Genomic DNA, 22,385 nt, shown 5'->3' with positions numbered 1-22,385 from the left:
CGTATCGTTCTCTTCGTTTCCATCGTACGTGTATTCATTCATTTCCCATACGTGGAGTGTTATAAAAAAAAAAAAAAGAATTCAGTCACCAACGCGTCGACACGGCGGTACGAGGCCATTGTGTCACTGGATCGAGAGTTCCTCAAGCGTGGATCATCGTCGACATTGTTTCTGGTATTCCGGGATACAGACCGGGATGTTGCAGCAACGAAACATAGGTAAAAAGAAAGGGCATTCCGATGCGCTTCTCGTTGCTTTGAATGGCGAATTGAATTCAGATCTGATAACTATCGTTGAAAAGCCGCGGCTTTCTACCTGGGTCTGCTTCAACGTTACCCTTTCCCGCTCTTGGCGAGATGAGATAAGGATAGATAGATTGGGAAACAAGACAGAAAGAGGTTCTATCGCAGAAAAATAGATTTTCCGCCGAGAGGAGGAGGGGAAGGGGGAACGATGGAAGAAATGAAAGGGAATCATTCCGAGAAGTCGCCGACACGCCTGGTAAAGAAAGCTCTTGTCGACTAAGTGCACTTTACAAAATTCAAGTGCACCATCCAACCTTCTCTGGGCGAAGTGTCGTCGCCGCGGCCGGCTAACACGGCTACGCAGTTGATAAATATTTTTACATCAGCTGACCCTGCCGAAGCGCGCGCGCGCGCGTGCGTCACGTTGGCGAAGCCGAAGTGGAGCACCTTAGGATGACAAGACGGCGACGGGACAGGGCGACGGTAGCGAGGATAGAGGTATAGAGGTTTTCTCTCGCGCGCAGCACCTCACGTTTTCCAATGGAGATCCCAGCTGTGTGATAAAGTTCATTTCGCTCGCTCGACCGGCTGGTGACGACAGTATCTTCCTTCTTTCTACCTCGCGGGAGATAGCGCAGACATCCAATCTCGTAACAGCACGGTAGAGAAGACGAGAACGATTATCGCGAATAGCCGTGTGAAAATTGTACCGCTGATGATCCAATATGGACCTCGCAACCGTTCGTTCCAAGATTATGTAACATCGTGATTCTGCAACGATGTTATATATAATATGTGATTCACTTTTGAGATTGATTAAAAAATAAGGAACTATATTAAGTTAGTGTTAGAAAAATCGTGCGCTAATTTTGATCTGTATTAGCCAAATATTTTCATCTCGGATTCATTATTACATCAGTTGAAGATCTGAGTACAGGAATTAAGTAAAATCTACCTATCATCCTGATAAATAATACATATCATCAATAGTACCAAAACGTTTAATTGACAAATCTATTTATCTTATTCGCAAACTGAGAGTTAGGGAAAAGCGTATCTCTGAATATTTCCCACAAACGCCATTCGCCGCGCACCTCCAATTTCACGTGAAAATAATCCGCGCGTAATTGGCGATACAAACGCGGGGGGGATTATTTTCGACCCAATTCCCGTAGAGAGCACGGCGGTTGAGCAATATTTCCCGATATTATTCCGACGAATTGCCATGTATCGTGCCATCTGCACGCGCGCATCCGGAATATATTCACGACGTGCATCCGTAAAAAAAAAAAAAAAAACGGTTTTCGAGTTACCGGCGATCGGCCGCGGCCAATATCTTCCGGCGAGCGACCGCGCGGCATTGCGTCAAACGCGCGGAGATAAGGACGCGCGGAAATTCAACAAGGCGTGAAAATACCGCACGGCGGAATCATAAATTCTACCGAGGGTATTTTGAAACGCGAAAGGTACACCTGATCCATCTATATGCTTTTCGTACGAACGTTTTTCGCGCGCGCACCGAACAAAACTCAAATTGCCGGCATTCGCAGCGCGATGGTGCTCTCACGACTCTCTCGTAAAATAGCGCGAAGCTTTTGTAAGTGCTCACGCCGGCTTCCTTCGCTCGTGCAACTTCGAGACACGTCCTGCCAAATTGAACTTCGTAGGTACGGAAGCGATCGTTGTGCCAAAACAGCATGCGATAGCTTTGTCTGCGCGATCTTTTCTCCATTGGGCCCGAACGCAATGAGGCATCCCTATATCTATCGATAAACACCCACGATCTATCGCAGTCGTTCTTCTCGAAGGAAAGATGGAATGTAAGATCGAATGTTTTCAGCTCGTTGATTCGTTACCTACCGTTTCGCGAACTAAAACTTTTCCCCGAAATGCGCAACGATTTCTACACGTTTAGTTATATTAAATATTTGCCTTTTATTTGCATGTTTTAAAAGAACGCTTTAAATTAAATACAACTGTTTTTAAATATTCAACCGTATTTACATATAATCTTTATTTCGAAACATCGCGCGCAGTATAAAAATCGATAATAAACTTGTTGACTGTAAAACGTGTAAAACCAATTAAATGATCACGCCAACTCGGCAGTGCTTGGCGACGGTAACTGATTCGTTTATGAACTGTCATGCTCGTTTTATAAAAATTGAAATTCGAGAGTTTAAGGGTGTCGCCGCGTCATGGCAGGCCCCTATCCGCACAATAAACCATTCGTAAAAGAGAAACGTGAGATGCTCGGAGCCACGACGATTGTTTCCGACATTCTATCCTCATTATTTTTCCCTTCCGCGGCGGGAGAGACGAGCTTCTTTGGGTAGAAATCGCGCGAGAAATCGAGACAACGAGGGAGGATCCATGACGTTCCGTAATCGCAGGCATGATAGACGCGTGATTTTCGAACAATGAAGATCTCGACATTGCAACGAAAGAAATTGCAACTCAGTTGCTCAGATAAATTAAAAGAAGTAAGATTGAGAATTTGATTGAAAATAACGCTATTGAGTCAATGTGAAGATATAGGAGAAAAAATGAAGAAACAGAAGTTTAAATATATGAGATGAAGAAAGACACGTCCTTTGGACAGAACGCGTAAATTTTTTTAGAAATGTATTAAACGGTTAAATATAATTTGTACAAACTAAATTATATTATGCTTGACTGTCAGTTGCCATAATCCCTTCACATTTCATATCTTTTATAAGTCAAAAGCTATCGTTGTTCCGACGGTGAACCAACTACCGTTTATCTTATTTCGTATCTGCAGTTGAGAGGAGTGGCAATATTTTTGTGACACAGTCTGTATAAGTTAGATGATATAACGCAGGGGGGAATAAACAAAACGAATCAAGGATACGTATTACGAACGTTTCAGGAGGATCGTAGCAGACACGAGATTTTTAGAAGCACGTGTATGACATAAATTAGAGTTAATACGAAGGAAAATGAGATTAAAATAAGAAACGAGAGGGTACTACAAAAAGTAGGGGGATGAAAAAGGTAACTGCCGGTGGAAAAGCCGGGAGGAGGGTGCAAAAATGACTTCCCTCTTCCCTTCTCACTTATTTATGGTAGTAAAAGCGGAGCACCCCCCATAATTTTCACGGTAATTATTATTAAGTGCCCTACCCTCTTGCCCTTCTAAGTGATTGTAATTCATACGCGACCTCGCATTTAGTACGAAATAAAGCTGAATTAGGGTTAAATGCATATTAATCGCTCCGTGTACAGTGAAGAAGAGCGCTAAATCTCGCTCATGAGTCACAAAAACGTTCTCAGTAGGTCAGTTACTTATCAAACCATCAAGTCACCTCGCGAGCCCTTTGCATCTCATGCTGCAACAATGATGAATTTATAGATATTCGAGAATAATAAAAAAGATTTAGATTTTGTCAACCGCACTTGTGCTTTTTATCGAATATATATCTCTCCTCCCTCCCTCTCGGAATCCCTAATCGGATTCGGCGCGTCGCAAATCGACCGTCGTAAATCCGGTTGTGTCATGTCGAACTGAGAAACGTGCCGGGCGCGAACTACGCGCATATATAGACGGCAGCGCAGCTGCGTCTCTCCTCCGCGGGCGATACCATAAAATCTTGACACGTTATTCTCATAATTATTTCCTCGTTATTCCCTTCACGCCGAGAGGTGGAAGGGGCCTTTGCCCCGCGGGCAGCGTAAGTCAGTTAACGTCTACGTTGGCGCCAGCTAACTGGCGAACGCACCCTCATACAGAGCCACGTACCTGCCTGCCTACAACAGCGCCAACGCCCCTCGGTGGACCATATACTTTCTCACCTCGTTTAATCACCCTCTCTCTCTCTCTCTCTCTCTCTCTCCCTCTCTCTCTCTCTCTCTCTCTTCCGCCCACATCATCTCGTCGTCTTACTTTCGTTCGTTTAACTACCTCGGCTTAACCTGCGAGAAGACGACGGAGTGGAGCACGCCTCGGGCCTGGAACCTCGACCTCTCCTCGGCGGAGTGCAACGCTTTATGAAGCATTTGCAGACGTGCTTGGCGTGCAAGCAACCGGGACTAACCACTAATTGTAGACGCCAAAAGAGTTATTACGAAGAAACCGGCGAGAGTCAACTCCTCGACTTTGCGGTATTCAGAACGAGTAGCTGCGCGCCATCCTTTACCCCTTTTGTTGCGATTTTCCTGTCTGATAGGTTCTTGTAAGATGAGTATGGCGATGAAACTCACTATATACGAGAGTCTCTGTATTAGTTGAAAATGAGAAAATTTCGAGGTCTTGTATTGAATAAATTATGTGATAAAGAAAATTAATTGCTGATATTTTAAAGCGAATACTTTAGGAGGCCAAATATAAGATAGCTAACGAACGACTCAGAAGCGAGATATCAAAGAGCATATCACATAACAGGCGCCAAAAGTAATTACGAATGTATCATTAAGAGAAACCGTTAATATGCTCTTTGCTTGATGTGATGTTTAATATAATTTTTAATGACATATGTATATGCACACAAAGTGTTTATCATAAAATTAAAAAATTGTAAATATAAACGCTAAAGATCGTCTGAAAATAATTTTCGAATTGTGAACACACAATATCAACACGAATATTTATCAGTATTATATTCTTCAAATTTGCTTTTGAAGTGAATACTAATCGTTGTTTCAATAGCAATGAATCGTTATTCTAATTCGAGAAAATGTGACATATGTTATTTGGTAAATGTAGAAGAAATTCTCGCGAAGCAGTCTTAAAGACTTCAGACAGTTTTCAGATAGTTTCAGACAGTTCAAGCAGTCTTCAGACAGATTTTATTTATACAAATGTTTTTATTTTTAGTCAGAGCTTAAATTATAATACAAAATATACGTATTAAATATACTGCTATTTTCCATAAACTTGATATTAAACATCAATAAAAGTAACATATTCGATAGTGCGTTGAATTCATCTTAATATTTCCTACAATATTATGAAAAGTCCTACGGTGCTATTTAAAGAAATCAAAGTAATCTTGAATTTTTATCAAAAAATTTTTGTTTAATTATTAGATTGCAAGTGGTAACGTGCATGACAAATGCGCAGATAAATGTTTTCCTTATAATCTTATTTTTTTAAATTGTCACAAGTGTCTTCAAAATCGTGTGAACCGTCACGATAAACTCTGTACATATTCGCGCGCGTACATTCATTATACTTATTATTAATTCTTATATTACAATTTAAGAAAATAATTCTGTGTTTATCTCTTTTTTTTACAAACTGAGCCAATAATGTTGACCACTAATTTCGTTTTTCTGTAAATGGAGCAAAAAGTTCACTATAGAAGTAAATACCACGATTCTGTACATGTGTACATATACCCACTGCGAAACTTTTATCATAAATCTCTTTGCCAGACAGAAAAAAAACTACAAATAATCGTTGGTGCGCTATTTCAGTGATTTTTTTTAAATTTCTTTTACAAATATATTGACCATGTAACAAGAGTAAGGTAACACTTTGTGAAAGATTTACAGAAATAACTTTAATAAAAGCACATTAGGAATTTAATTACAGACCATACCGCGATCATAAATTCTTTCTTATTTATTTAATAAAAATTTTCTATTTTTCAAAGAATTTTATTCATTTAACCTTATATGAACTAAAAACTGAAAGTTTCTATTTACTTCTATTAAATTTTAATAATAGATATACTTAACATTTTTAATTTTTTATCAAAATCACATATCATAACTCTTTTTCGTACTTCATATTAGATAGTTTTTAATCTTTATAAACTAAAATTATATCAGTAATAAAACTTACTATCAGATATAAAAATTAAAAATTAAATAGAATGTAAAATATAATTATCAATTTATATTTCGGCTAAACTATTGATCGCTTATAACTAAAAAATTATGCGTGCAGGAAGCCAGGTCTTGCTAGCTTGTCATGAAATCTTCATAGAAATAGACGTCCCTATTATATCTACGCAATCAGGCCATCAGAGCATCAGCATAACCTGGATAGCGTAAGAACCTAGTAAAACGCGAAATGCGTTGTGAACGCTTCAATTAACTTATCAAAGTAGCTCGGTAACAGCGCGCTCGTAAAAGTCTGCGGTCGCGGCCACGCGCGGCTCGAATTGCTCTCCTTCCTCCATTTTACAACCTTCCATCGTCATTCAACCCCCGACCCATCGTCAGGCATCGCGTATCCCGCTCGCCCTGTCAGAGGGGTATCTATGTATATAACGACCGCGCGTTGATTCTCGCAGTGAGGCACAAACGATCGCGCCGTGCGAAACGGAAGCGCGTAATCGTGACAGAACAGAAGCCACCGGAACCGCGTCGACCGTCGGCTACGAAGCGAAATTCGCGTTTACAAAGCGGCCCGTTTGTCCCGGGTTTCACATACGAGCACGCATGAGCGACCGAGGCCCGAGCGGATAGACGAATGTCCCGACGCGGCTCTGTCCAGCTCGCGTCGCTATCCGGGCACGGCCATCGAACCGTGGCCGATCCGAAGCGACGCGCTTCGTAACACGCAAACGGAATCGCAAAACGGGCAAACACGTGCTGCGACCGCGACGCGGAGATACGCGACGCGAAGAATGGGAGAGTTTAATGGATACGCTGTACGTAGCCGTTCCGCATCTTTATCGATAGGTATTATGTGTAACGGTTTTTAATCCCATATTCAACGAAAACTTGGTCAGCGAGATTGTGGTACTTTACGTGTTTTTTGTTAATGCAATAGTATTATGTAGATATATGAGATTTCGGAGAACATGTTTATGTACTCATGTTTATGTAAAAAGATAAAATGTATATAAAATAAAGAGAAAAGGGAAATATATTGTTTAATTTCAAGTAGCATAATAACATATATGAGGCACCTAACTCAGAGATTTGAAGGCCAACTTTGTTATTTAAATAGAAATGTTATATTTTTTATGTTGCAGACTGAAAGTGATACGCAGCCTGAAACGCTTCCACTTATAAAAAAAAGCACATATATTATATAATGACCCTCTCGAAATCATGTAACAATTTTTCATACATAATTTACAAGTTATTCACGGTGTGCAAGTTAGATGCCTCATTCTGTATAATGTTACAAGACAAAAAACTGTTAGACGTTACTGAAACAAATCGATGGTGAAATATAGACTTAAATAATTCATTAAAAAAAATATATAGTCGAGTCTGAAACCTTGACCGAATTGAATTGTCGGAGATAATATATAATAAAAGTCAAAGTCATTAGAAGTCTGTGTTTCTTCCATCTCTTCTTCCTTTTTAACTCAGTCTACTCTTGCAATATACTATTTAAAAAGTAATCGATATACCTTTACCAAGTAAAACTCTGATTCTCCAAAAAAGAGAGAGTACAAAGGAACTCTACGACAAAAGAACTTTTAAAACTTTGCTGGGTTCAGGGCGAGCCTATTCAGCTACGCACAATCCCTCGAAATGCGACCCGCGTAATCTTCTTGTAACACGAACGCTATTTAGATGCCTCAGATACGGCATAATAGCTACTTAAAGTCACGGAAGTGACTTGTGTCGGCGACACAGGCGACATTCGCACGATGCGCATAAATGATATTCACAATAGTGCAATTACGCGATTCGGTTTAATCTGTGGTAAACTGTAACTATTGGGCGCATTATTTGTGGACGTATCGCGATATTGTCGCGAATGAAGGAAAGAGGAAGGAAGACACGATCGCGCGATTGCTCGATCGATGCGAGCAAAAGCGAGAGCTTTGTATTATGCATCATTGCTTCCAGGTATTGTGCCTGATCCACAGCAAGGTAATCATGTGATCCTATCTGCCGATGAGTTTGCCTATACGTTATACGCGCGTATATGCGCTTAACGATAAATCACGCGACACATTTATGTGGCATAGAAGCACGGCTGCTCGCACAACCATGTGCGTATATTATCCATAGTAATACGCGAGCATTAAAAGTATTTTACATAAATGTCATGATGTATTTGTATTGTTTTAATTTATGGCGTTAAAGGAGTACGCGTATACGCGTTGTATTTACAGGAATATTTGGGCGATAGTCAATTTCGAACGCGTAAAATAAAATAATTGTTTTGAACTTTCTTCGATACGGAACGCTGACTCGCCGATCGGTGAAATATTTTTAGACATGATATTTTCCGTCCGTATTTTCCCTGTAAATACCACTTGGACCGATTCGTCCGCCCTCGCAAACACAACCGCATCCGTGGCGCGCGTCCCGCTCGCAATTCGCAGGAAACTCCCTGGATGCGTTTGTACGGGCGGAAACTTGGTTTTGCGAACGACGAGAGAGTACGGCAGAGTCGTAGGCGCTCCGAGAAATTTCGAACAGCGGTTGCAGTCCGCCACGATAAGCCGCCCTTCGGGCGAGACGACCCGTTTAAGCAAAGGAACTTAGTAGACGAGGTACCGGCGCACTATCTACCACACGATCCGACGTAATATTACGCCGGGTGCTTTTGGCTGCTTATTATTCGACATTACGCTATATAGGTGAAGAAGTAAGATACAGAAGCGAGGCGAGATGAGAAGAGGGTAACGTCGCGTGGTTTCGCCCTCACTTCGTAAGAGGAAGCCCGAAACTGTACCTCGGGTACGTGAAGGGAAAGGATTAAATCGAGCTTCTAAAAAGCGCGAACTACAAAAAAAACATTGTTTTAAGGCATAAGATTCTTATTATTCTGCCTCTGAGTGTTCGAATGCGTGAATTTACAAAGAAATAAATTGAAGAAGCAAGAGTTTGCGAAATAAAAATTGGAGATAGGCGAGGTGGACGGGTGAAAGAGCGAAAGTCTTGCAGTAAAACAGTTCTTAAAATTTTCCTCTTGGTTTTGTTACTCAGAAACTCCGCACCAAACTCGGGCTTTGTTGCAGGAGCGAAGGAAGTACGGCTCGAACTGCCACAGGACTCTTAAGACCCACTCGGTAATCTAGTCGGGCGACGAAAAGTATCTCACACGACAAGTGCGGAACAAGTGGGTAACGCGATAAAGGACATGTGAGACGACGAAGCGTGAAGTCGACGATAGGAAGAATGCGACGTGTCATTAAACTCGAGAGCGAAGTTGTTATTATCGTTCTTTTCGGGGGTTACAAAACGCGCGCGGGTAACAACGATAACGTCGTCGAAAATGCTTGTTTAACTTTACGACGGCGAAGGAGACTAATGTTTTAATATCTTACGTGTCATCCCGGGTGCTTTTACAACGCCGTGAAATTTACGTGTAAAACCACGTGTGAGAGCACACGATGTATCCGAAATGACAGTTCTGCGCGTCATCCCCGCGTGTTACGGCGCAGTATTTGATAGATGACCGGTGCATTAGCAACAAATTTTTCACGGAGCTCTTGACCTGATACGCACCTATCATAAATGTTACGAAATGACCGGAGCCAAGTCCGTCCGGATGTTTACACCGTTACAGCAGGAGCGATAATCCGCGCCGTTTACTATCTCATCTGGTAAGTTTCTTTTATTTCGCTTCGCCGCTACAGATACCGTGCCGGATAAAAAAGAAAATAAAAGAATAAAAACAAGCCTCCACACGAATACGTGGCATTAAGATGTAACGACGTCGTTACTTCCGGAGTAACGTCATAATCTCCATCTCTAAGTTTCAAACTTTATATGTAATTGCATGTTTCATCGTTAAAAGAAAATGGTGATGACGCAGACTATGCGGTATATGAATTACGATGTATTGCATAATTTTTCTGGAAAATAAACTTTACCCGCTAGCTAATTAAACTAGATAACATTAACCATCAACTGGGTATATTAGCTTCCTCTTTCAGTATTACGGTTATGTATGAGATGTTGCGCCATACACAAAAACGCTGAAATAATAAAGATTTTAAATTTAGATTAGAAAGAATTTATTTTTCTTTTACGTTAATAAAATCAGACTCCCTAATCTATATGTGGAACACATAGGCGGCACGTTCTTTTGCCGTGACATTCCATTCGACAACACACGATGTTACATCAATATTCAACGAGGTGGCTTGCCTACCGCGCGACGAGACACAATCGAGGGAGGATAGGAGGGAGAAAGGGGATGAGATCGGGTGAAATTTCATCGGTCTGATTTTAGCGGACGGTGAAATACGTTCATGAAGTACCTTGCGAAAATATTGTGCGAGTTAATATTCGCTTTGTAGCCTCGGACGCACGGCGATTTTGAATACTGACCGCCGCAAACGGGGCTAAACAATTGCTGCTCTTTCCTCGCACGTTCGCAACGTTTACAATGGCTCGCAATTATCAACAACAGGTCCGGCGATACCGGGGATTCGATGATTACGCGGGATGACCGGCAATAGAATCTCCATATGTCAACTTTGTGTGAATCATTCTGAGATGAAAAGTTTAAATAAACCGCGGATCCAATTTACAATGTCAAGCTACATGTATTTGACACTACTAACAAATAATTTGTAAATTACAATATACTGTTATTTTATTAAAAAATGAATATAAATAAATTATTCTCATATATATTTTTAATATGCCATCTTGTGAGAATTGTTCTCTATAACTTGATTTCAGAATATTTCAGATAACTTTGCCATATCAATCTATACTTTTATTTCATCTCGTGCTTGGAACATTCTGAGAACCAGTAAGAGCCTCGAAAATATGCAGTTGAGTTACAGACGTTTGTCACACTAACTTGGAACAATCAATTATGTTTAAAATGAAAAAAAGAATTCTAATACCGGTAATTATTATCTTTTATTTAGGATTTCGAGCCTTAATATCGTCTTGCGATATTATATTTCGAATAATTGTGGCACAATATCTTTCCCTTTTTCTGATGTATACCCTTATGGTTAATAGCGAGCTCTCCCAACTCGATTCTTATTTTTCCCGCGCGCTTCCTTCCATTACTCCAGTTTTCCCAGGAATCGACATTATACAGAGGTGAGGAAAAATAAGAGGAAAAAGGAGCAAGCGTGTGTGCGAACGCTTGTCTGGCCCGAACAATGCCAGCACGCGTCGCTCGTTCGTGTGAAAACGCTCGTGAACACGCGGCGAAGGACACGGGCGGGCGAACGGGCGAGCATGGAAAACGATCCGTCGAATGGCCGCGCACTATCTGCGTCCGCGTCCGTTCCTCCGTCGTTCCGTCAGTCGATCGTTTTTAATGCACTCTCGCGCTATATGCATTCTCATCGCCATCACTGCGGTCGCCGCCGCTGTCGCCGTCACCGCCATCGACGCGCCCATCTTTCCCCGTTTCGACGCTAGCGAAAATTGTCACGCCGTACTCGAATTTATAGATACGTTTAATATACGTTCCCGTTCATTGTTATTCATCGCTCGACGTAAATAACAACTGCGGGCCGAACCGGCGATATCCGGTTAAACAAAGCGAAAAGGGGAAAATAGTGCAAGTGCCACTGCGTGCATGGAGATCATCCCGTGCATTCCTCTCTCTTTGTCTCTCTCTTTCCCTCTCTCTCTCTCTAGATATATCTCTTTCAGTTTCCCTCTTTCAACCTTACAACCTCAACCACCCGATATTCCGCGATTCCGCGTCTCCATTCTTCCCATCCGCCGTACGTTTGCCGGTGTCCAATCGTATTTCACCCGATGTCCGGTACTTCCGGCCGAATGAGCCCGTAGCCGCTCCCGGCGGGTCGGCGGCGTAAGTTTTTGCGTGTACGTGACACGTACGCGACTAGGACGACGAGTACGAAGACGGGGAAAAAGTCAGGGTCGCTTTAATACCGCGAGATAAGCGCGAAATGCCACTCGCGCACAGGCACTGCTGGAATGTTTGCTTTTGCAACTTCCGAACGTTTCTGCTCCGCGCGGCACCGGTAATTTCCTTGATTGAGTCGAACAACATAATATTTTTACTATACCTTTTACCTTTTACCGTTTCACATTGCGTTTTTATTTTTTAATCATGGTAAGCGAAATATAAAGGATCAGTCTGTAAAAACAACATTCTTTATCGATGTTGAAGCTATAAATAAATGAGTATGGGGATAAATGAACAATAAAAATATTTTATTGCAATACTCTTGCGAAAAAGATTTATGAAAAGTTCTTTGATTGGAAAAGGATATCGTCTGAAACATTTCGTACTACGATATGATCCTTCATCAATCCTTAAAGTCTTTTTTACCGTTGCTTTACTCTTATTATATTTGTGTTGTTATAATATAAATATATAATAGACACATATATGTATAATAAATATAGTGCTGTCGTTATAAAATTATTGGCTGTAAAAAATAGTAATCATTAAAATATATAAATCCTAATATTTAATGGAATTTCATTTATATTTCGAAAATATATAAATGACGACGTTGATGGTATAGCTAAAAATTTCCTAAATGCTAAAGTACTTGCAATACGAATTTTCTTTTCAATGCTAAAGATGTTGTGAGTCGAAAGAGAGTACGAAAATTGGCCACCGAACTAATCTCAGCCGAGCCTTTCAGTCAACCCGCGTTTCATGGAAAATTCGTGCCGTGAACTCACCGACATTCTTGTCTTTGATAACTCGCAACGCGCATTTCCACGTCGATAGACCAACAACAGACAGACCGTCGCATAGAGTCACATAATACGTGGCAAGCTAATATTGTACTTTGATAACTTTTTAAGATAAGAATTCTTTGTACATTACGTTCATTTTTTACGAAAAAAAAGTACAAAGCGACTATAAAAACAGAAAAATTATTATCTTAAAACAATTGTATATTAACACGAATGATATATTCTTTAATTCTGCAAGCAATTTTAACATTTTTAAGCCGTTCTCTCGGTATCTTAGATAATCATTGAGATATGTGACTAGGCTATTCACCATTGCATATGTTCCGTATGCCAGAAGATGTCTATCTTGCAGAGCTTTCTAAAAGCTTCTACCTTATTCCCAATGTGAGGGAACCTGCGTATTGAGAAGGGCGAGCTGGCAGTCAAAAATCTACCGAAGGGTCGGTCATGTCGGATTTTTCTATCAGCTGCGGTTGAAGGGAAGAATACACTTCGATATATCCGAAACATTTTTGGAATAATAACACTGCGACGCATGTGGAATACAGAGCGTCTCAAACAAAATGTATCCGTGTAATAAAGAATGTGATACGGGAGTATCAAACCAGAAAAATATGAAATTTCAAAGGAAATCCCAATAGTGGTGTATAAAAAAAAGGTATGTGCCGCAACGCGGAATACATGGTCTCTTATTTATTATAAATATTATTATTCTATATATAATTTATTTAATATTAGTACATTTAAAATGTATTAATATATTTTATGTATTTATTAAACAGAATTATTATACAGAATTGTTCTCGACCTAGGTTAGCTACCTAGGTTAGCTAAAAACAATTTAGCTCAAATTCTATTTTCATTTTTTTTTAAGCAATTATAATTTTATTATCCGACTAAAGCATTTTTCTTTTTCCTTTCTTTTTCAATTAACGTTTTTAATTCCGTTTATCTTTCTGTTATTAAAACTAACAAGGGTGAATAAAGCGAATAATAATAATGTACTAAAGAATTAAAGTCTTGAAATTGACTATCTGCTAAGAACAATGTTATAGCAAAGTGCAAAGTTCTGAGCAAATTCACCAGAATTAAAATCTTGTCTGATCTAAACTAGCGATCTATGAAATTTCAACTATCATTTTCAAAGATCGTTCTCATTGGGATGGAAAGTTATAAAGCTATATTTGATGAGAACATCTGCGAACAGATCTGTTTTAAACTAAAGTTCAAAATACAATAACATGAAATAGTAACTGCGTATGCATTAATGATGCATAAACGGCTACAATAGCAAAGTTAAAATTAACGTCTGTATCAACTCACCATTTTGATGATAAATAAAATAAAATGTTATTATCATGCTTATTTGTGCAAATAAATTGAAAATGGTAGTAACAATTGTTGTAGTTTCTATTATACCAACTAAAAGTAAAAATGCGCAAGAATAATTATAAATATTATAAAACTGTAAATATAGGTAAATTACTTCTCAGAATTTAGACGAGTGTTTCATGAATTGTTTCATATTGTTAGTTTTTGATGTATCTATCGCGGATAATCAGTAATATGTACTGAATATTTGAAATAAATTCCTTTTTTTTTATTCAGTATTGGCAGAAGGACTTTATTGATGGAGACAGTAAATTTTTATTTTTGGTTAATATTTAGTCAAAAATAAATTGAGATAAAAATTGTTTTTAAATAAAAAATATCAATAGAAGTTATCGAGAAATTTTATTTCAACCTTGAAAACAATTCGTTTTATTTCTCTTTTTAGAATCTTATTAAATAATTAGTTAGCAGTAGATATTAATTAGCATATAATCTTATATTTTAATAGTTATTTTTACTGCAATGTGCGCATTATGCAGTACGCTATTGCTTTTCACCTTGAAACCGAACTTATAAGTCCTTTAAAAACTTTCTCATAATACCGTTCATCCCTGTTGGCCCACTTTGAACTACCCCCATGAGTCGAGCCAAGCTGGCATGTTGAGTGGAAAACTCAATCTGCGATATCGAATTTTATGAGATATTACTTAGGTATAAGTCGTGATTGCGCATTCACGATCGCCTTTATAAACTGCGGAAATAAACTGTGGTCCCAATAAAAACAGTAAAACTGTATAAAGACTTCCAAATTTTCTTCGCGCTTTTCTTTTTTATACCAATTATTTTTTATTTAATTCACTTTTCTATAAAAATGTCTATTAGGTTTATAAATCTTATGTTTTTTGTATTCGTAGGTATTTTTAATGTTTTCCATAACTTTAATTTTAATGCGCGAAAATTTTCTGGCAACGATAATTTTATAGAAGTTTTTTTACAATTTTGTAAAGTATGGATGATTAATGTCAGAGACAATATGTATACTTATATATGTATCTATATCTATATAGTAGTAATTGATTTCTTGTTAGTTTATCACAAGTCTTGGTCCTAGAGGTATTCTCTTCACGAAGTTCAAAGTCCTCGAGGCTATTGGGCAGTTAAGTTTGTTAGAGACTGTATTGTATATGAGTCAGATAAGTTAAATATAACTATATATAAGTTGTATATAACAACATCACGTAGATAGATTATATAGAAACAAATCTGTACCGAAATATCCTTCATTCTGACAAGAAAAGCTCTCGAATTTTAACTTCGCAAATTTCCAAAAAGTCCAAACATTTAAATTGATTTTTTTATTTAAAAACAATTTTTATCTCGATTTATTTTTGACTAAATATTAACCAAAAATAAAAATTTACTGTCTCCATCAATAAAGTCCTTCCGTCAATGCTGAATAAAAAAAAGGAATTTATTTCAAATATTCAGTACATATTACTGATTTTCCGCGATAGATACATCAAAAACTAACAATATGAAACAATTCATGAAAGAAATGTTAAAATAATGAAATTATCAGTGAACGATTATTAGCGTCAGTAAATTATTTCACCATAATTTATAATAGTATTCAAAATGTAATTACATGATATTTTAAATACACAGTAATATAATTACATTACTTTATATATAAAATGATCGTGTATGCGATATAAAGTGATTATATGCACCACCAGTTATTTACTTGCGCGCTTATTCTACGGGCGAAGATAATACCCTTAATACTGGTACACCCAGAGGTAGACAATTTGTCCACTCACGATTTGAAGCATCCGCAGCAGTTACGCAGTACGACTGCAGGAATGCAGCTCGGTACATTCGCATCATTTCTATGGAAATTCTGTTACAAAATACAGTAGTTAGGTAAACACAGAGCGATATTCAGCACTGCGGGATGAAGACATAAAAGCCCTAATTCTAAACTAATTTGAATGTATAATAATCTTTTATTTGTAAATTTGTGAAAAATTTAAAAGGTATCGGGAAACATTAAATAATCTTATCTTCAATAAAATAAATACGATTTTTCAGAAATAAAAGATCCCCTATGATAAATCGCCGGTGAAAATGTTGCAATAAATCATATTCAGGGCGCGAAACGATATCAAGCCAAATTGATCATTCTTCGACGTTGAGTGAAACAAGAAAAGAAACCTTTCGATAAACCTTTTAAAAATAAAACTCTATATATAATATAATATATATTATATATGTGTTTGCGTGCGTGCGTGTGTGCGTATATGCATATCTGCTTGTATGCAATTTCTGTATGAAATTCGTTATCGCGCACGCTCTGTAATCAAAGGAAGCACGAGCTTCTTTCAGAATATATCTTCCGGCGATAATCGTGGCGTTTTGCGGCGCAAATAATCCTTTTGCGTTTTCCGCGGTCTACGCGCGCCCGAGCATGTTGCTGTTGAAGAGGCGCGTAAAGTAAAAAGGATGGGTCGGGACTCGCGAGGACGCCCCGAGAAAAGATCGCGAAATGTGTCTAAAGAGTGAGCTGGTGGAGGAAAAAATGGCGCGTATAAGGCGCAGGAAACGGAGGGTGCAAACTGTCAGATACGAGCGAGAAGAATGAAACGCAAGAGAAATGGTGGTAAAGGGACGAAGGAAGCGTTGGAGAAGGGTTGAGGAGAGAAAGGAGGAAAAGTAAAGAGAAGTCCGAGAGAGAAAGGATGGATAACGGGATTCGCCGACTCTGTCACTTCTGCGAGTTATCCTTGTTCGTTCTCTCCTCGCGCCACTCGTTGTCTCTCTCTCTCTCTCTCTCTCTCTCTCTCGTGTTCCCGGTTCCGTCCTTCTTTTCTCTTCTCGTCGCCCAGGTGCTTAGGGCATTCGCGTTTCTTCGTCGCCTCCGTTCTTTCTTCGCTCGTCGCTTCTCTCTTTCTCCCGTTGCTGAACGCGATGCTTTCGCTCGCTCCTCGTTTGATCCACCATCTTCCGCATAACTGCATCCCTGTCTCTGCTTTCTCGCATCGTCGCACTTTCTCTCCCTCTTTCTCTCTCTTTGTCTCTCTCTCCTCGTGCATCTCGCTCTCGCTCCCTTCATCCCCTATCCTCACAGCCGTTCCCTCCCACTCGCCCAACGCAGTGCTACATCCCCCTCGGTCCCGCGTCTCCCACGCTTCCACCACTCCCATATCTCGACACGGTGCGAGCGGCTCGCAGTCCGCCGGCGACTCTTGAATGGGAGCGACGGGTCCGCAGCTCCCTTACGGTGCAGCGGGTGTCACGTTTCCGTCGACGGAAATAAACGTACGCCGCACGCGGGCAGTGCCACAACGCGATTCTCGTACGTGCGTACGTGCGTGCCATATACATACGTGTACGTTGCGCGACGCGCAATTCGGCGGTGGTCGTCCGCGCGTTTCGCGACCGCTGCATTCGCTCCGACTATACGGCAGAATGCGGCGCGCCGTTCCAGCGGGATAGATTTCTGTGTGAGTTCCTGAATGAGAATTACCCGCATAGTGCGGAGATAGAGGGGGAGAGATGACGCGCAACGCGGATCTCTCTCTCTCGCGCTCTCTCGCTCTCGTCGAGGCGAACGCGCGAACAACGTAGCGACGGCGGAATTATTCGCGGGCTGAACAGCAGTGACTGTTTCCACTTGCGCAAAATCGAATCCGGCGGACGGGTAACGGGAAAAGAGGGAGACGGAAGACGACTTCGCGTTCCGATTACCCGATAGAACGTTCGTTCTTTTTCTTTCTCCACCGCGGTTACATCCTCCGCGCGTTCTTTCGCGTTGAAAACTCTTCTAGAAAGCGCAACCGTGATACGATTGTGAATTTTTTATATGTAAACGAAGCGCGTTTCGTTTAAGCCACGCATTATTATATAAAATTCTTTCTAAGTTTTAATGGAGTTAGATATTGCACCGAGATGCGCGTAGAAGTGAAGTTTACCGCGAAGGAAGATAAAATGCACGATGGGACTAGATTTCTCCGAGTAAAAGTTACCGTGCGGGAAAAATATCAAGAGCACAAACGTGTCACACATACTCGAAAAGAAAGCGAGTTGTAAAGAAGTATAAAGAAATATAATTATTGCTAATGATTCGTGTCACAATTGGATGGATGTATATATCCCCAACATTTAATCTCACATCCAAGTTGCATACGTGCTTCACAAAACATGCATTTGACAGCACGTGTGTAATGTTTCTGACAGACGAAAGTTCGATCAGAGCGGCACGATGTGTACGGCAGATTGTTGGCAAGCGCAGTTGGGAAACACACGAAACGCGTTCCGTAAGAACAAAGTAGTTTCACTGCCAAAGTAGCTTTAATCAAATCGCACGCAGCATAAAGAATTTAAAGTTCCATGAATGAACGGCGACTCTTTACGACTCGTGCAGCTCGTGTGTGTATGTGTGTGTGTGCGTGCATGTGCGTAATACGCAACGCGTTAGAGCCTATAATTTCATCTCGATCGCGAGCCGACTTGAACGCATCTGGATTTCGAGAGATATTACGTATACGCGTTTCGATGCAATCACAGATACCGGATTGTATACATGTACATGTCACGTATTAATCGCGCCGATAACGTGAAAAATTAAAAAGCGCCCGGACCAGCTGCCGCGCGATAAAGACATCCCGTATCGTTGACTCCAATTACGACGACTCGCGGCGTGAACGCGCGCGTAGACCTCTCGCGATAAACTTACACGACAGATCCTGCATGTCTGGCGGGAGGAAGTTCTGAAATTAGAACGGGCACATAGAACTTTAATCAGCCCTCCGACGTTCGTGAAATCCGACCGAGGCCCCGGCCGGTTAAATACCATTCAAATATTCCGCCGGAGCCCCCCCCATTCTCATCATAACAGCGATTTTATCGACGCGATACCCGGCGGTAGTAATATAAATATGTATACGCATTGTTTGCATAGTACAACGCAACGCACGGGCTGACGATCTTCGCGTATCGTTATAAAAATAATAATAAAAAAAAAAAGGTAAAATTGCGGAGGCGCAAAAAGTAGACTTATATACGACGATACGCAAAATCCCGGCGAGCTAAATTTTAAACGAAGCGTCGAAATACATATCTGGTTCAACTAGAAATATCGCTTTTGCCAGTATTAAACTTTGGCGTATTCCAACCAATATTTGCGGAGGTTTTGCTTTTTCACTATCTACATGCGAAGTAAAAAATTTCTTTTTTGTTATATACCTTCGTGTGTAAAATACTCGCGATAGTCGTGTTATTCCGAATGAAAGATTTTATTTAACAATCGTCATTCGCTACGACGCTCAAAATTGATCGATAATCATGGTGACATTTTTCATAATTCGTTTTTCTTAAAGCTATTTGCATTTTTAATGGCTCTTGATTGTCGCAGAGAATGATTTTACATAATTTTAATATTAAAATTCCTTCGTATTTATGTCTGTAATTATATCACCCGAATCAGTCTATCAGAAATAGCGAGATCGAATATCCTGAAAGAGCGGATGCTTGAAAATGAAGCGGAATGGTTTCTGATCTCCCTACTTCAGTTGTCACTGCACGAGTATCAATATTTTGATACGTTTCATCCTCATTACCGCGAAGTCCTCCTGTCGTTATCAAATTCACGTACCTATATCATAAACATTTATGCACACTGTTTGCATTGTAAACGTACTGACGTTTACCTTCCTCCGGGAAAGCGTCACGCACCACAAGGATGTAGTTGAACTTGAACGCTATGTGATGATTAAGGACACCGTTATTACAGTAACGTTAATCCTCTTAAACAAGATACTGATGAGGCCAAATTTAATGCAAATTGAAGGGCGTTATTTTTTTTTTATATTTGGCGAATATCGCGGAAAATAATATGGTAAATGAACAATTATTGGCTTGAAAATCTCAATCTACGATCCATTTTTTCAAATCGCGAAATGATATGTTCAATGACACAGTAAACACGTGTCAACGTGCCAATTAAAATATGCTGCCGCACATTTATATTATCGTACTCCTGTTTTGCAAATAAAAATAAATGTTCAATGAATATATGTTCTTAATCAAATCAATATAACATATATATTGTTCTGATTACAACGAGAAATATTGAACGTGTTGATATCTGTTAACCATATATATGATATACCTCGAAGAAGTACATATTTTTGCCAATATACTTATACTTCCTGAAGTTGCGCCTCAACTCGCACCGAATGCGACATCGCATTTGTGCTCGATGTAGCCGCGTCTAACAAATTAAAATCTCACTCGTTTTAAAACCAATCCGCCATATCAGTTTTATGAAACGACGGCGGCGCATCTCGAAGCGAAAAATTATTAGTAACGGCCGTTAAACTGCGCGCGATGTTCATAAATCGACGCGGTTTATCGTAAGGGCGCTATATAAGTACACACTTTGTTCGCTCGGCAGTATCTAGCTCGTAACGGCGCCTTAATGAAGTCGTAAAAGAGCGGCGAAGTATGCAGACGGCCCCTCTCGAGCGCGGTTTTATAGTTTCGATCGGATCGTCGATCGCCGGAAGTGCATTATTTTGCCTTGCATTAATACCGAGGATAACTGAGCACCTATAGATTTTATTGAGTATTAGCCGCGTTATACGAATGTGCGGAGTAATCGTTGAATACAAATATATATATATATATATATATATATACCTACATATATGTATATGTACAATGCACACAAACATATATATGCGATGTTAGAGCTTTTACATTAACCATAATCCATTAACCCATTTTTTCCAGTGATGATGTATTTTGCTTTCTCTTTGCTTTCTCGAAGTGAAACATCCCGTAAATAGTAGATTAAAACATAAAAGTGGATTAAAACAAAGTAATATAACAAGGGGTTGTGTAAAATGAGAAATTTCTATCAAAATATGTAAAAATCTAAAATTAGCACATCAAAGAAGTTTACACGCAATCTTGGCGTCCGAAATCAAACGGTCTCTTTTTAGAACATGTCAGTTTTATCAACTGTTCACTTTCTCTTTCAAACATTGCGTGATAATAAAGCGCGGCATGGTATGCATTCCGTTGAATAGCGTGCCAATTAATATCAACCGGTTTCGTTTTCAAACGCAAACGCACGAATTGACGAAAGATTTTAAATTAAAGTAGGTAGAATTCGTGGAACGCCGCGACTCTTCGATTCTATGTAGAGATCCATGAATAGACTCGATATACTTGCGCCGAGCAATCGCATACCATAGCTCCAGTTTGTACAACCATGCCATTCAACCATGCGCCGTGCAAAGAGAGGCGTTGATGAATTTCCTTCCCTCTACCAATATATACATATGAATTTGGTATAATCCGCCGCAATGTAAATGCAAAATTCGCCGCGATCGCGAATATCCAACCGGTAGGGCCTCTCTTAAGCTTCGGCGTTATCGTTGTGGTGGTTTCACTAATCGTATTCACTTTAATCTAAACTCTTTAATCTAAAATCTACCTAAAAACAGATTGTATTTTATTCACGTCCGGAATCGATATTAATAAAAGGCGGAATTAATCATTAATTTTAAGCTCCATTTTTTAAATAATCAATTACTCATTTTAAGCTAAAGATTTATCGGATTTTTCTATAGAAAAATCTCCTTAAAAAATCTCTATTATATATTTTTAATTAATTTATTATATAATTAATTAATATATTACATATTTTTAAATAAACGTTTCTCTTGGTATGCAAAATCGATCTACGTAAAAGAAAGAAAACAAATCATTATGCTAGAAATGCACTTATATGTGTGCTTTTTAATTAACAACAATAACCAGAATATGTTCAACAAGTCGAAGATTGTTAGAATTAAATGCGCATGCATTTCATCACCAACTCACAATCAGACAGATGTTGTATAGCAACTCGAATGCGAAGCGCGCGGACATTGATGAGAATAACTTCTCAGAGCTCTTGAGCGGGGGGACTGCGCGATTTCCACGATCGAAGCGAGGGGAGAGCCCCTGACGAGTCTTTATTCTCCCACTGCACTTGCATCGTATTAGCGCGAGTTCGAGATTGCGTCGCGCCCGCTTTGCGTTTCTCGCCGCTTTTCGCCGATCGAAAGTCTCGCGCGTGAATCAATAGCGGAAGTGTGTCGAATCGATCGACGGGCGATCGAAATAGCACGAGAAACGCAGGCGGGCGCGACACTATTTCGGACTCGCGCTAATATAACGCAACTACAGTCTACAGTATATATATGAAAATTTGGG

The 22,385-nt window shown here is 39.7% G+C and overlaps 2 protein-coding genes across 3 annotated transcripts in view; one reads left to right on the top strand and one right to left on the bottom strand.

Moving 5' to 3' along the window:
* LOC139808516 (uncharacterized) overlaps window positions 1-22,385 on the bottom strand; it is a 333,331-nt gene that overhangs the window by 282,255 nt on the left and 28,691 nt on the right. The window lies entirely within an intron of this gene.
* LOC139808515 (uncharacterized) overlaps window positions 17,359-22,385 on the top strand; it is a 102,404-nt gene continuing 97,377 nt past the window's right edge. For both annotated transcript variants that reach the window (XM_071770571.1, XM_071770570.1), the window contains exon 1: window positions 17,359-17,623. The gene's annotated coding sequence lies outside the window, so the exon portion shown is untranslated. The remainder of the gene's footprint in view (window positions 17,624-22,385) is intronic.

The sequence above is a fragment of the Temnothorax longispinosus genome, chromosome 2 (assembly GCF_030848805.1).
Source record: "Temnothorax longispinosus isolate EJ_2023e chromosome 2, Tlon_JGU_v1, whole genome shotgun sequence".
In the NCBI taxonomy this organism is placed as follows: domain Eukaryota; kingdom Metazoa; phylum Arthropoda; class Insecta; order Hymenoptera; family Formicidae; genus Temnothorax; species Temnothorax longispinosus.
The sequence above is the reverse complement of the archived record's forward strand: the minus strand, read 5'-3'. Positions and strand labels throughout refer to the sequence as shown.